We start from the raw sequence: 15,665 nt of genomic DNA on the forward strand, positions 1-15,665 counted from the left end.
CTGCAGCACCTTCACCTGCCCCTCCTCGGCTCCTTATGTAAACAGCCTCTCTGCTCTCTCATCCGCAGCAAACCTCCGTCAGGCTAAAGAGAATCCCACCACTGCCTCCTTCAGCGACATGAGGTAAAGGGACGGACTGTTTCACAGGATTTGTTATACAACTCTGCAGCAGAATACTTGAGGAGGCTCAGTGACATTGAATACAAATGAATTAATTTTCATAGCTTCATTTGATGCTTCAGTTTTGTCTTTTTCTATAATTAAAAGCATTTATTATTATTTGACGAGTATTCGTTTGACCTTGAAAACTTATTATGAAGCGAATGCTCTTTTATTTATGATTTGTTTATTCAAAACAGTTCTTTGTCTCTCTCCTTTGCCTCTTTTTTATTGCAATGCTGCATAACGAACCTCCCAGTGTGAATTTAATTTAATATTGATTTGGCTTAGGCTCTGGGCATAATTTAGAAAGCACCGGCTACTAATGCCAAATTTCTGCTGTAGCCAAGCCTTTTATTTAGAATATTACAATCTTTGAGCTCGAGAAAAAAAGCACAATATAAAACAGGGCATAACATTAATCTCAGCAGTGGAGAAATTTACTTAAACTCTTAAGCAACGAAGGGCAGGTAATGAGAAAGAGAAACTACCAAATGTAGTTAATGTATAAATTAAAGTAAAACCACAATTTATCAAACTCAACGGTACAAAAAAGTACATTTGCTCATCTAAATAGCCTGACAAGAATAAGAGCCTTTACAGTGCGCCTTTCCAGACAATCATTTTACAATTGAATGTGTCATTTATTCACTCCGCACTCTTCCCTGGAACAGTGAGTGCCAGGCCTAAAGACACAACAGCAAACGCTCTAGCCACTGCTGCCTCTCAACGTTACTTTGAAACGATCTTCTCCCATTCCAGTACAAACCAGGCCCCACTACGCTTAACAATTAAGATCAGGCGTTCTCCGGGCGTTCTTCTGACGTCACATTGACTGATCCACAGGCAGGTGCATGTGAACAAGTCGACCTTTTTGTCCCAGGAACAATCAGAATGTCTTGTTTCAAAAGAAGTGCGTGAGAAGTGACTCAGCACAGATTTATGCAGAGGTCACACACATTTGCACCCAAAGGAAAATACTTGTATCTTTGATTTGTACTTTTTTTAATGTATCCAGTATGTCTGTGTTTTTTTGAATACTGTTTGTGTGCATGTATGAAAGGATTTTTCTTTGCACTTAAATTGTTTTTATTCACTTAATTTTATTATATTTCTGTTTCTGTAATTTCTTTGCGATTTGAATGCATTTTTCCTGCTGTGAAGCACTTTGAATTGCCTCATGTATGAAATGTGCTCTACAAATAAACTTGCCTTGCCTATGTTTGATGTCTCTTAATCATTACAAACTAATTTAACCAAAGATACCTACATACCTTTTTTGGCACTACAAGAAATACTGAAGCTGTTTGTGAAATAATGAATCCTTGTTGTCTTCATGTTTGTGCCATCTGTCAGGAATGCTCATTTATTCTCATAATATTCTCTTCTTGAGCTGGAAGCCTTTCCTCAAGCAGCAATGTCCTCCAGGGGTTTTCGCACAGGAGGAATTTATTTCAGTTCTCTGTATTTTTTATTACCAAGAAAGGTGTGGTAGGGACTGGGGCGGCAGATTAAGCTCCTGTTCTGGGACAAGTACTTTCCAGTCCGACAATGAAACTTTTGGCGACACAAGTACATGTACAACACTGCATTTCTTGGGAAATATGTTCCAGAGCAACTTTTTAGATCCACAAGTCAAAGAACTTGGACACAGTAGTTCCAAAAATGTTTAATCATTGGTAAATGTTAAGAATAGGCCTAAGTGTTGCACTGATTTAGTTTAGCTGTGTTTTAATTATTCAGTTTGCTTTTTTCTGCATCACAAATGTGTTCTCAGTGTTCAATAGAATGAGGATAAATACTTTTTGAAAGACTTTGGACAAGATGGGACTTTTTGTGTCATAATTTCTGTTACATTTTGTTAAATTAACGCCATGCTTTTGTTTTATTTTGCTCTCTGTGTTTTGTTTTTCTGTGTTTTGTTTTCTGTGTTTTGTTTTTCTGTGTTCATATTCTAAAAAACTTTATTTGAAAAAATATATTAAAAAAAACAATAAATAACACGCCATGAAATGAACGCCAACTTTCTGCATAATGAGGAGGATTCTTCAACAACTTTCCCTTCTTTATGTCTTCACAAAGTTTAGTAGTTTGTTAAATCAGTTCATGCAGCTAGGACTTTACCTTATTTTTTATCCATCGAATCCTCTCGCCAAAAGGACTGTTTGTGTCAGTGTTTAGTATGTTTAAATATCAACAGTTGTGAGACAAATGCCACAGAGAAAAGCCATCAAACCTCAAACAGGACGACACTAATAAACATGTGTTACAGTGACACTTCTACAACATGTAACAACACAGCCAAAGACACTAACCTTATGATAACATCAGGGACAAACACGTGTCACATAATGATCATAATTAAGCTACAAGGGTTCAAAATGTTAAAATCCCACCATAGATCTCGTGTCACGTGTGTTAATGTACAAAAAACATGTCACAACTGAAAATAGTTGAAACTAGGGTTGACGTGAAGTTGCAATAACCTTGAACTGACTTTTCAATTGACAAACATCCATCAATCATCTCAATCACATGATCCACATTTATCCAACCGCACCACAAACTATGCATCAACACAATAATACAACACTCACTTAGACCAGTGCAATGTTGTTTTATTTGTCCTTTGCGTATTTGCTCTGACATATTTGTATCAGCGGTGATTTGCCCGTTCCTCTTGTCCCGTGGTAGAAACTGACTGCTCCTCTCCTCTCTCTATATTTAACAGAGGCTGCATGGAAACACAGGCAGAGTGGGAAATCACAGAGGCCCTTGAAGGTAACACCACTTAAAGGGAGGGACTGCCACTCACTTTACTGGAAACAGATACAAGCGAGGTTCCTGCCTGGACGTCTATTAGTGATATGGAACGAGAGGTGGGTAGCAACATAGTCCCTTTAGTTATGTTGTGTAACTGGAAAACTACAATATGTTCTTCATTATTGTGGTTTTATTCCTCTGTGTATATTTATTGGCATCCCAACTGGTACAAAAACAGCCCATTAAAGGCTGAGATACACTAGTTTGTATTGATACTAAAATGTAATGCTCAATGTGGATACTCTGATACAACCACAATACAAAACACTCTTTCTTGAGCCAAGAGACAGTAATTTTCTTTCTTTTTTTTTCTTCTTTTTTTTTATATATGTATTGTTTTTGAAACACACAGCAACAAAAAAAATACATAGCCTATTTTTATTTTCTACCCTATAACAGATTTGAATTGTTTTTCTTTTTGACTTTATATAGGTTGTTTTATGTTGCACTGAATCACCAAAGCAGGTTCCTGTGTTTGTGAATTCTGTTTATTGACCGATTCATATGCAATACAGCACTTACTTTTGGCTGTGTCCTTTGAGGGTTGTCAAAACCACACATGGTGATATCAGATTAAATACAATGATCTTGTGTTGAAAATTTCTCTCTTTAGTTTTCTTTTTTTTTTAATTAATTTTTCTTATTATTTGTTTTATTTATTTGTATTATTTATTATTCTAATATAAGCATAAGAGAACATGTATGTGTGTGTGTGTGTGTGTTTATGTAGAATGGTAAATGTAGGGGGTAAAGGAAAATAAAAAAAAATAAAAAATTAGTTAACTTAAGTAAGTAAATAACCTAAGTAAATAAATAAAACAGAAAGGGGGGGCAGGAAAGGGGGGGGGTTGATTATGTTTTTGTTGGGTTGTTTAGAAATGATAGAAAAGGGGACCAGGTGTTTTCAAAGGTCATCAAAGGTTTTTAATGCTCAGAAATAGCCTGATCTATGGACTTAAAAACAGATGATCACATATGGGCGAAATACAGATTGGAGTGTTTTGTCGCTCGGAGGGGAGAGGACTTATCAAACGAGCGTGAAAGAAGCTAAATGACACTCCAGGTATGTTTTTGATGAGGATGTTGTTTAAAAGCTCTAAATGTTTGCATAATATGTGTCCTTTAAGATTTTTCGATCCCAAACTCTTTATAGGACGGAACAGCTGAAGAGGGAAATGGGGAAAGAGAGTGTAGAGACATTCGGCAAAGAGTCCATACCGACAGCGAAACCTCGACCTCAGTGTGGAAAAAACTTTATTGTCGTAAACCTACACTTTTTTATTATTTTTTTTACAACACCATGTTTTAATTTTACACTTCACTTTTTGTTGCTCCTTATTTGATTTGAATAATAGGAGTAATACATTTGTCCTTATTCTCTCGTCTGTGTGTGCTCGCCTCGCCAGGGCGTGTTCAACGTAAATAATTAACCGTATTCGTTCAAACTATGTGTTTTAAGCGACCCGCCCGTGTTAGCTAATGGTATGTTAGCGTGCATGTTAGGGACAATGTTGATCGATGTGCGCTGATACGTCTGGGCTCTTAAACTGGTTCTTTCCCAGCAGTGCAGACAAAGATGTGCCAGGTCAATTCAACAATGACCTTTGAACTTTTGACGACCACAGGTGACAGGAAAATATGACAGAAGATGAGTCTGGAATCTTTGAGCGTATATGTTTAGTGGGTAACTGTTAATTATTGGTGTTTAGTATATTTTAAATAATTTACAAATGTGGGAAATGTGGTGTTTTGCTTTAAATTGTAATCCATGAAACTTCTATGAGTGAGTGTTGAGTGAAGGAATAATGCAAAATGCTTTAGTTTACCAGTAGTTTATTCACCTCACTATTACATACGTTCAAATCTGTTGGGGGGAAAAAAATCATTGGATGTAGCCTTGAAAATGATTTATTTACAACCACTGATATGATCATTTGTTTTTCTGTGCTGTACAGACAGTGGCATGCAGTGATGTAAACATTGCAAAGAAGACCTTAAACACAAACACTGATAAAGACCGGACTAAACAGGACAGAGAGGTCACTGTGTCGGGGGATTTCATGCATTTACATGTGTCCATTCAGGCTGTCTATGTCAAATACATGTGACAGGTCAGACTCATTTCACTCAAATGTACTTTTTATCTTTTTAAGTTTTTGTTCTCTCTCTCGTTCTCTGATTTACACTAAAGCAGTGTTTTTTGGCTTTGTCAGACTGTTTGTTTATCACTCTGAATTGAGTTCTACACAATATCAGTCTGGACCGGCTCTCGGCGAAAGCAGTCAGGAAAAGGTTTGAGGTCATGTTGAATATTTTAATATCTGATTGGTCAAAGCGTCACAACAACAGGAACAAGCCAACATTTAACATTGTGTTAAATCCAGAAAAACACAATGTTGTGTGACCGGATGGATTCTCAAGAGTTTGTGAAACAAATATCTCGAGAATGAATCTGCCGTGAGCCAGTTCATGTTTTCAAATCCATTTAGCCCTAATAATTGAACTTTATCAGGCCTAAATTAGGGCTAAACATGAATAAGTTAGTTCTAAATATCGAGTAACAGAAACTATGCCAAAAAGATTTTTCTCTAAAGATACTCAAACTACAAAAATGTGGTACGTGCACCACACTTTGAGAAACACTGCACAAAAGCCATATTTGACAAATAAAACAACACCTTTATTTTGTTAAATACATAATTAAACCATCATACAAATGTGCTCCCTCCCCATGTGCACGTTAACTGTGTTTTGTGTGTATTTGTAACATAGATGGAGGCGTTCCCTTTTAAAACTTTGCTCTACTTTCTGTAATTTTAGTTCAGAAACTACCCATTAAGAACCCATTAAACTGTATACAAATATAACAATCAATACTTTTAATATATGAGTGTTTTTTTATTTACAATGTATTTATATAGTTCTATTGACAATTATCCATCCATCTTCTGCCGCTTTATCCGGGGCCGGGTCGCGGGGGCAGCAGTCTGAGCAGGGACTCCCAGACTTCCCTCTCCCCAGACACTTCCTCTAACTCCTCCGGGGGGATCCCGAGGCGTTCCCAGGCCAGCCGAGAGACATAGTCTCTCCAGCGTGTCCTGGGTCTTCCCCGGGGCCTCTTCCCGGTGGGACATGCCTGAAACACCTCCCCAGGGAGGCGCCCAGGAGGCATCCGGAACAGATGTCCGAGCCACCTCAGCTGGCTCCTCTCGACGTGGAGGAGCAGCGGCTCTACTCCGAGCTCCCCCCGTGTGGCCGAGCTCCTCACCCTATCTCTAAGGGAGCGCCCAGCCACACGGCGGAGGAAACTCATTTCGACCGCTTGTATCTGCGATCTTGTTCTTTCGGTCACTACCCAAAGCTCATGACCATAGGTGAGGGTAGGAACGTAGACCGACCGGTAAATAGAGAGCTTTGCCTTTCGGCTCAGCTCCCTCTTCACCACAACAGTCCGATGCAGCGACTGCATCACTGCAGCCGCTGCACCGATCCGCCTGTCGATCTCACGCTCCATCCTTCCCTCACTCGTGAACAAGACCCCAAGATACTTGAACTCCTCCACTTGGGGCAAGGACACCCCACCCACCTGAAGAGGGCAAGCCACCTTTTTCCGGTCGAGAACCATGGCCTCGGATTTGGAGGTGCTGATTCTCATCTCAGCCGCTTCACACTCGGCTGCAAACCGTCCCAGTGCATGTTGCAGGTCCGGGTTTGATGGAGACATCAGGACAACATCGTCTGCAAACAGCAGAGATGAGATCCTGTGGTCCCCAAACCGGACACCCTCCGACCCCTGACTGCGCCTAGAAATTCTGTCCATAAAAATTATGAACAGAACCGGTGACAAAGGGCAGCCCTGGCGGAGTCCAACATGCACTGGGAACAGGTCTGACTTACTGCCGGCAATGCGAACACAGCTCCTGCTCCGGTCATACAGGGACCGGACAGCCCTGAGCAAAGGGCCCCGGACTCCCGGAGCACCCCCCAAAGGACACCCCAAGGGACACGGTCGAAAATCTCCTGTAGTTTCTATCAGACGTGGGAATAAGTGGAATGAGTTTTTCAAGTACTTTTGTCAGTTAAAATGTATTTGGTGAATACACATCTCCAAGTTACATGAATCTTGGAACTAAAGCCATATGAGTAAGACAATATCAGCCATACTTAACAAGAGTAAAAAATGTATTTGACTTTTTAATGTATTGAAGGTATTATCCAAGTTACAACAACAATATCTAAACAAATTTCAAACTCTCACTTGTTCATTCTCCCTCTCTTCTCTCCCTCTCTCCCTCTCTTCTCCTCCCTCTCTCCCTCTTTCATTCTCTCTCTCTTCTCTCCCTCTTTCATTCTGTCTCTTCTCCTCCCTCTCTCCCTCTTTCATTATCTCCCTCTCTTCTCCTCCCTCCCTCTCTCCCTCTTTCATTCTCTCTCTCTTCTCTCCCTCTTTCATTCTGTCTCTTCTCCTCCCTCTCTCCCTCTTTCATTCTCTCCCTCTCTCCCTCTTTCATTCTCTCCCTCTCTCCCTCTTTCATTCTCTCTCTCTTCTCTCCCTCTCTCCCTCTCTTCTCTCCCTCTCTCCCTCTCTTCTCCTCCCTCTCTTCTCCTCCCTCTGTCCCTCTTTCATTCTCTCTCTCTTCTCTCCCTCTCACCCTCTCTTCTCCTCCCTCTCTCCCTCTTTCATTTTCTCTCTCTTCTCTCTTCTCCTCCCTCTCTCACTTGTTCATTCTCTCTCTCTTCTCCTCCCTCTCTCCATCTCTTCTCCTCCCTCTCTCCCTCTTTCATTCTCCCCCTCTCTTCTCCTCCCTCTCTCCCTCTTTCATTCTCTCTCTTCTCCTCCCTCTCTCCCTCTTTCATTCTCTCCTTCTCTTCTCCTCCCTCTCTCCCTCATTCATTCCCCCTCTCTTCTCCTCCCTCTCTTCTCCTCCCTCTCTCCCTCTCTTCTCCTCCCTCTCTCCCTCTCTTCTCCTCCCTCTCTCCCTCTTTCATTCTCTCTCTTCTCCTCCCTCTCTCCCTCTTTCATTCTCTCCTTCTCTTCTCCTCCCTCTCTCCCTCATTCATTCCCTCTCTCTTCTCCTCCCTCTCTTCTCCTCCCTCTCTCTCTCTCTTCTCCTCCCTCTCTCCCTCATTCATTCCCTCTCTCTTCTCCTCCCTCTCTTCTCCTCCCTCTCTCTCTCTCTCTTCTCCTCCCTCTCTCCCTCATTCATTCCCTCTCTCTTCTCCTCCCTCTCTTCTCCTCCCTCTCTCCCTCCCTCCTTCTCTCCGTCAGTATTCAAGTCACTTTGCGTTGCGTAACAGCTCATTCATAAATCAGCACCGAGCCTTTTACTCCGCGCAGCCGGCGGTTGGAGATGTAAAGACGATTACATGACAATTTCTGCAGCAGTGTGAATCTGCAGCGTCATGCCTCTCTACACTGGGACTTACGGTAACACACCAATAAAAACTTCTTCTGCACATACAAAGGGACGTGAGTGTGTATTTTCAGACCTACTACGAACAAATACCGTAGTTGTCAATGTCATCTGGAATAGTATATACAGTGAAGGTCATCTGTTCTCTTTTCTTTGAGTTTAAGACCAACGCGAAGAGGAAACAGGATTATTTACAGAGTACAACAGCCACATATTGCCCTGAGATCATCCCGTAAAGTTCTACGTGCTAAGATATAAAATTCTCCATTTCCTCCCAGTCCGTTCGAAGTCATAACCATTTGTTGTCAATCGCCCATAGCAGCCTTTTAATCAGAGCCTGCTGTTTCTGTCCCAGTGGAAACAGCCCCAGGACAAGGCTCTGTGTGTCAACACGTCTGAGTGGTTTACTGCAGACTAAATGAGTTTGTGATGAAACCGACGCCATTTTGGATCACCCAGGGCAACCGAGAAAAGATTCACTTAGTCTGCCATTTTTGTTTAAGTTCAACGACTATAAAATTGATAAATCAAGACACATAACGTACATAAATAATGCTTAATTCAATGATTAGCAAAAACATTTACTGAAGAAGTCATGTAAGGCTCCAAGACATGCTGGATTTGGCCATAGAATGTAAAAAAAACAACCCTCAAACTAAAGCAATAATCATTTTATAATGTGAGTTTAAAAAGTTAAATTATTCTTAATTAGTAAAGGTGCTTTTCTAACTTTTTCTAGTGGAGCGTTTGCCACCTGTTTGTCTCCATGGAGATGTTACTGCTTTGCCCGGGATGTACAACAGTGAAACTATGACTGCAATTTGGACATTTTAGTTAATGTCGGGGGAAACGTGGACAAGTACAAAAATAGGTTATGTTTATTAAACTCTTTGACACACTACAATTGCTATGACTTTTCCTGTCATTTTGAAGTCTCCTGCTTATTCAGATCTCACTTTTGGCCGGTGTGTCATCATCACGTCGCCGTGAGGCTGTCGCCGTCTGCTTCTGTTTGTGTCTTTTTAAAACTAATCTTCTTGTGATTACAGAGTGTCGAGAGTGTCTGTGTTTTGGCGCTGTACCTCAAAGAGAGAGGAGCAATAATGACCATTCGACTTAAAAACAAGTCAGGTCAGAGTTACTGTCATTTTATATGGGGCATAAACACCGAGAAAGGTTAATGAACTTCGACATGTGCAAAGTTTGTGTTGGCTTGGAATAGAAGATTCATTCACAATTTAAATAAAAGAAAAGTGCTTTTATTTGTCATGATAAACGGTTCTAAATGGAGGGAAAAGATAGTTTGAGTTGGTGTAATCTCTCATTTATCCAAGAATGGTCCATGATAGAAACTTATTCAAAGGTTGGGATCTGGACACAGTTTTTGAATTGATTTAAATGTACGTAGTGTCTAGATAACGTTGAAATATTTTCTACCAAGTCAATAATGTAAATATCCTCCTCTTATGCCTGTTCTTTACACAACTACAATGGGCTAAACCAATTCAACTTTGCAGCTAACTTAAAAGCCCTGTAGATTTCACAACAGATTATTTATTTGTCTTTTTACTGAAGGTTATGGAAGACTTTAATGTCCCCATAGGGAAATTTGTCCTCTGCATTTGACCCATCCGTCAATGCCGCTGGAGGCCACCTGTCCGGAGAGGTGGTGATCCATCTCCAGGTCTTGTCAGGATCACCTCAGCGGGAAGAATTTACCAATCGTGCATGTTGATGGGGGAAACTAGAGTCCCCGGAGGAAACCAACCCAGAAACATACAAAGTTTGTTTGAAAAGCCCCAAGCGGCCAATGTGTCGTACCCGGAACCTTCTAGCTGTGAGGCAAAAGGGCCAGCAACTCATGCAGGTTAAGTCTGTCCAGACACTGCATACCGTATTTTCCGGATTACAAGTCAATAGTTTTGGCCGGTGTGTGATTTATACTCCTTATATGTGATATTATTCGTTATTTTCACACTGGCAACCACAAGAGGACGCTCTAGGCTCTAAGCGACGCAGAAGAAGAATCTGCACTTCCTCTACCTCGTGAGTTTGTGGAGTTGTTTAGAAGTGACACAGAGGAAGAAGAATTGAATGGATTTAGTGATTTGGGGTAAAACTGATGCTTTGGTAAACTTGTTAGCATGTTCTTTATGCTATAGTTATCTGAATAACTGTTAATATGTTACGACAGTTCGTTGTCTGTGCGTCATGTAGCTGAAGGTGTTAGCGTTAGCGTAGGTTCACCATGTTCTTTATTTTAAATTGCATTTCAAGATTAAATGTCTGTTCTTGGTCTTGGACTTTATCAAATATGTTTCCCCCAAAAATGCGATTTATATTACAGTGCGATTTATAATCCGGAAAATACGGTAATCATTCTAATAAAATATGCCCTCCAATGGTTTTCACTACACACATGCAGTTCCTTTTTTTTTTGGCTTAAGTGTAGCAGAAACTAGATTTTTTTGCTGACATTTTGATAACCAACAACGTCAGATAAATCTTAGTTTCCAATTCTTTGTTCTCTTGAGAATTGAACCCATCCTTTTTGCTGTCGAGCATTGTTGTTGTCAAATAACTGTACCTAGACACCGATCGATACTAAAACTAGTTCAAGCTTATAATGTTTGGCGCTTGGACTAATGAATCATGACTGAAATATAACTGCACAAATGGAACTGGGTCACAGTCAGGTGAAGTTCCCAAGGCAAACCATTCAAGTGCCACTGATAAACAGAAAGTCTATAAAGACCAAAGGAAAGCCACTCTTAACTGCACCTTGTGTCTCTCACGGTGATTGCAGTCGGTAATTCAGTGCTAAGTGTTGTTTACCGTGATGGGTATTTTATGCTCCGCTATCGTAATGACGGGTTTTATAACAAGCACCCATTATCCTGCTGCTTCTCAACCGAGGCATTGTCCCGGGCCCAAAACACTGATGAGAGAACGCCAAAACAAAAGCAAAAAGACGCCATTGTCTGTCTCTTCGGTCAAAACAATTCAAAACGTTCTTCTTTTGAATATACAAAAGTGTAGCTGTATATTTTAAATGAACATCGCAATTTTTGATCAGTGTGCAGTGTTTCTCCAATTGTGAGATTCCACCACTTTTACTCACAATTTCATACAATTCATTTTCTATAGTTTTCAATCCAGTCACAGAAACTACTTGTAAAAGCCTGAAGGAATGTAGAGGAAGGGCATCTGCCTTTTATATGAATGATTTGCTTTGACAGTTCCCGTCTTCTGAGCTGTCACAAGCTTTATATTGTCTATCTCTTTAGCCTTGGCGGCTTGTCAAGAATCCATTTTCAGAACGAGAAATGCTCTGGGTCATGAAAACGTTTGAAATGAGGCACAATTATCTCGTCAAAGTGGGTTGTGCACGGTTTAAACAGTCAGTTACAAAACACATACGTTCATTTATATATTTGATTGATCCGGGTTTGACGGTTTCGGGCTTAAACCATCAAACTCGGACGCGTCACTTAAACTTGAAGTGTCTGGCACGGGGCAAAATCCTCACACGAGAAGGTCAAAGAGCAGAGGCTAAATCGGACCAGCACAGTTGGAGTTCATTTGAGCTGACAAAAACGTACAACAGCAATCTTAGTTTACAGCTGATTATGAAAAACAAAGTGATATCAACAAAGAAAACGATATTACACGTAAAAGGACTTGGTCAGGATGGACTCTGCTGAGGCACGGACTGACGCAATCTTCTACTTCAAAGTGATCTTTTTGAAAAATACCCCCTTAAAGGCACATTATGTAACTTTCTGTAGGTGGAAAGTCACCTGCATAATTCCATGGAAAAACAAAGTTAAATCCATACCGTCAGAACCTTCTCCATTCAAAAATATGTGTTATATCTGCTGTGGAACTAAACCTAACCCAACATTTCCATAGAAACAAGCTCTTCCAGGCCAAATACGAGTCAGGTTTGTGGAGATGCAAGCCCCCTCTCAGTAAGGACACACTATTCTATGCATTTTAGTACAACAAAACCATCCAAAATGAAAAAAAAAAACATGCTTTTGTTTGAGATTTTTGGGGGTAAAACGATACGTACTGTGCCTTTAACTGGAAAGAGTAAATCTAAAATAACCAGTTAAAATTGGAAAGTTGATCTAAATATCATATGCCTACTTGTAATGTTTCTGAATCTAAATAAATAATAATAATAATTAGGCATTTCCTGTTTATTGCCAAACAAATCAAACGAAAAATAACCCTCTTTATCATCGATGCTACTTGTGCCAGCAGCAATGACATGTCTCCAAATCGTGAACATGACCCTTTCCATAAAAATCTCTCTGTGTTTCTGGAAGCGTACACCCGATCCGCGCTTGTCCCTCGGCCGGTCATAGCTCCTCTGTTTCCTCATGTGTTACATTGGGGGCCAAACGTAACGGGACCCCTCTATTCCTCTCACAGCCTCAGCTAAAATTGGACGTCCAAATTGTCATCCTACGCAAGCCCAGATTATGATAAACCACTTAGCAGCGCTACGATGACATGATTTATTCCCCCAAACATGACTGCTGGCCACCCAACGGTAACACGACTAAGTGGTAGATGTTATATTTGTTTTTGGCTTGCGCAAGTTACTTTCCTAGCTCATCCCCAAGTATATTAACATGTCAAATATAGACCTTCATATTCTTGCTTAAACCACACTTACTGTTACGTACTTGACAGAGAAATAACAATACTGTGTACACATGAAGTACATGTACAGGTTTAAATGCTGCTGCCGTACAAATGTGAAGTTGTTTAATACTTTTCACTTTGCTATTTTGGCACCGCAACGATACCGAAAGTGTAAATGTAAGTTTTATAAAGCTCATTAACAGAATTGAACCGTCATGAGCTGGTGGACGTGTTTTTCGGATACTTTCTTCACCTCATTAAGTTATAATTAAAACATATACACAAAAATGGCAGTGAATTAGAGTCAGTTGTTCACAAAACCAACCATCAAACATGTGTCCAGTTCTTGACAGTTAAATTCCCATGAACTACTAACCTAAAGTGATGAAAATGAAAAGCAAAATGAAAATAATATTGGATTCACACGATCGCTTTTTAACCAAAAAAATGCACGAACATGTCTTAATCTCTTCTCGTGACACGATTACGTTTCTCAGCACAACACGGCGACCCGATAACGTGACCTCTGATTAAACAGTGGAACAGAAACATCCACAGGGCAATCAGTAAACTGTATCGCGAGGTAACCAGATGAGCTGAAGTCGAAGCATTGTATTTGTGCGAGTAACGTGGTGGGTAACGTGTGGACCAACTTTCCTCTCCTTGACCTCCTGCGAGAGGCCGTGCAGTTGCTGCCTGTGAGGTCAGAAGATTATTATACAGACAGATTCGCTCGTTACTTTTAGGAGCTTATGCGTGTGTGGGCAGCGCATTTCTAAATAAAGCAATGAGTCATTTTATTGAGAGAATTACAAAGCCTTACTTGCCCATGATGGACCCGTTTTTATTAGAGTACAACATCCTACAATGCATAATCTGCCTTCGTTTCTCAGATTAATTGTCGTCAAACTGTTTGAAACCATTAGGTACGTTTGGCGATATCTTGATTGCATTATATATGTTACAATACTATTACTACAGATAGTGTTGTTGTGAGAGTTAATTGCGTCAGTCTGTTGTAAGCACTTCAATCGCGCGCAGGCCTTTGATCAGTCTGACCCCGGCTCTTGTCTGAGATGTTAAACACGGAGCTTCTTCTTATTGCGCGGGGTGTAAGGGCGCTGCAGTGGTACACAGTCGGATTGCCAACCATTGCCAATGACACATATGAAATCGAAAAAGGGCATGAAATAAAGAAAAACAACTTACATTTATAGTAGGATCAAAATAAAAATAGGCAAACTATGTGAGCCTGTTTTGAAAGCCAGGTACAACAAGCGGGACACGCTGAAATTGTGTGGCTTTAAATGGCTTTTGACATCAACATTTAAACTAAGAATAAAAAAAGTAATTTTGCCATAAAAGAAACGTAATTATTCCTCAAAACTGGTCGGTCTGCTCCATTCACAAACTCATCAACCTCCTAACCTACTTTCCAAGTTCCACCTGGTCTGGTCTAGACAGGAATATACTGGATAGTGAACCAAAAGCCTCAAGGACTAAAAAAAGCAAAAATGTTATCAAACTTCAAAGTATAAAAAGGTTAAATTGTATGTATTTGTTTCAATATATGAATTAATACCACCAGAAGATTACATTATAGTAATATATAATCTGCAACCTAAAATAAACTTTTATCAGGTTTTAAACGTGGGTTAAAACAGTGCTCTGCTCCCTCATCATTAACTCACTCAACGTTGTAGTTTTGCATTAGACTCGAGTGCTCACATGTCTCGAGTGCTCTCATGTCTGTTTTCACCTACCCTCTATCTCCGCCCACTTCCCTGTACTTACTTGCGATATATAAAAAAATGTCACATGGCTATTTTTCAACAGTAAAACCGTGTAAATGAAAATCTGCTGCTTGCTATGATTAAACGCCAACATGAGGGGGCGGGGCCTCGCCGTTCTGCAGTTTTGAACAGGAAGTCATTAGTCCAATTTCTATTAGCTCATTATAATATGGTTATAAGCTCAATATTGCGGATAATAATGCAAAAATAATGATCTATGTATGTCATAGTCAAATACTAAATACCCCCAAAAAGGCACGATATGTCCTCTTTAAGCTGGATGCCCTTCCTTGTATTCACAAATAGTGCACTGAATGAAGGCATCGAGTTGTGTTTCACCATTCAATGTTAAAGATGCAAAAGACAAGCTGAAAACGAATCGGTCTTTGGACAGGTATTGTGCTTTTTTGTTCAGTTGTAGATGTTACTGGTCAACGTTATCTCAATCTTAACGCCCGACTCAAACATTTACAATGCAGTGAAAAAAGGCTGCGACCTCCTCCTAGTGACTACAGGGGAGCGCCATCATATACATGACATAACAGACTTTACAATGTTTGGTCAAGAGCGGAACAGAAACGACTTGTTCACACACACACACACACACACACACACACACACCCAGAGCACTGCTACGCCGCGTGTACAGCAATAACATGACCTCCCAATGACCGCCAGCACAGACGCGGATTATGAAATACTTTTGAAGACGTCTGAAATTCATCGCAATGGTATGTCTGGAGATGTTGTCATGCAAGTAATAGAAATAAAGATGAAACGCACGTCCAAAATGTTCCATTACTGTGAGGAAATTGGCTGA

This window comes from Eucyclogobius newberryi, unplaced genomic scaffold (genome assembly GCF_026437365.1).
Source record: "Eucyclogobius newberryi isolate DKJ021-1_F unplaced genomic scaffold, fEucNew1.0.hap1 SCAF_2, whole genome shotgun sequence".
NCBI classification, from domain to species: domain Eukaryota; kingdom Metazoa; phylum Chordata; class Actinopteri; order Gobiiformes; family Gobiidae; genus Eucyclogobius; species Eucyclogobius newberryi.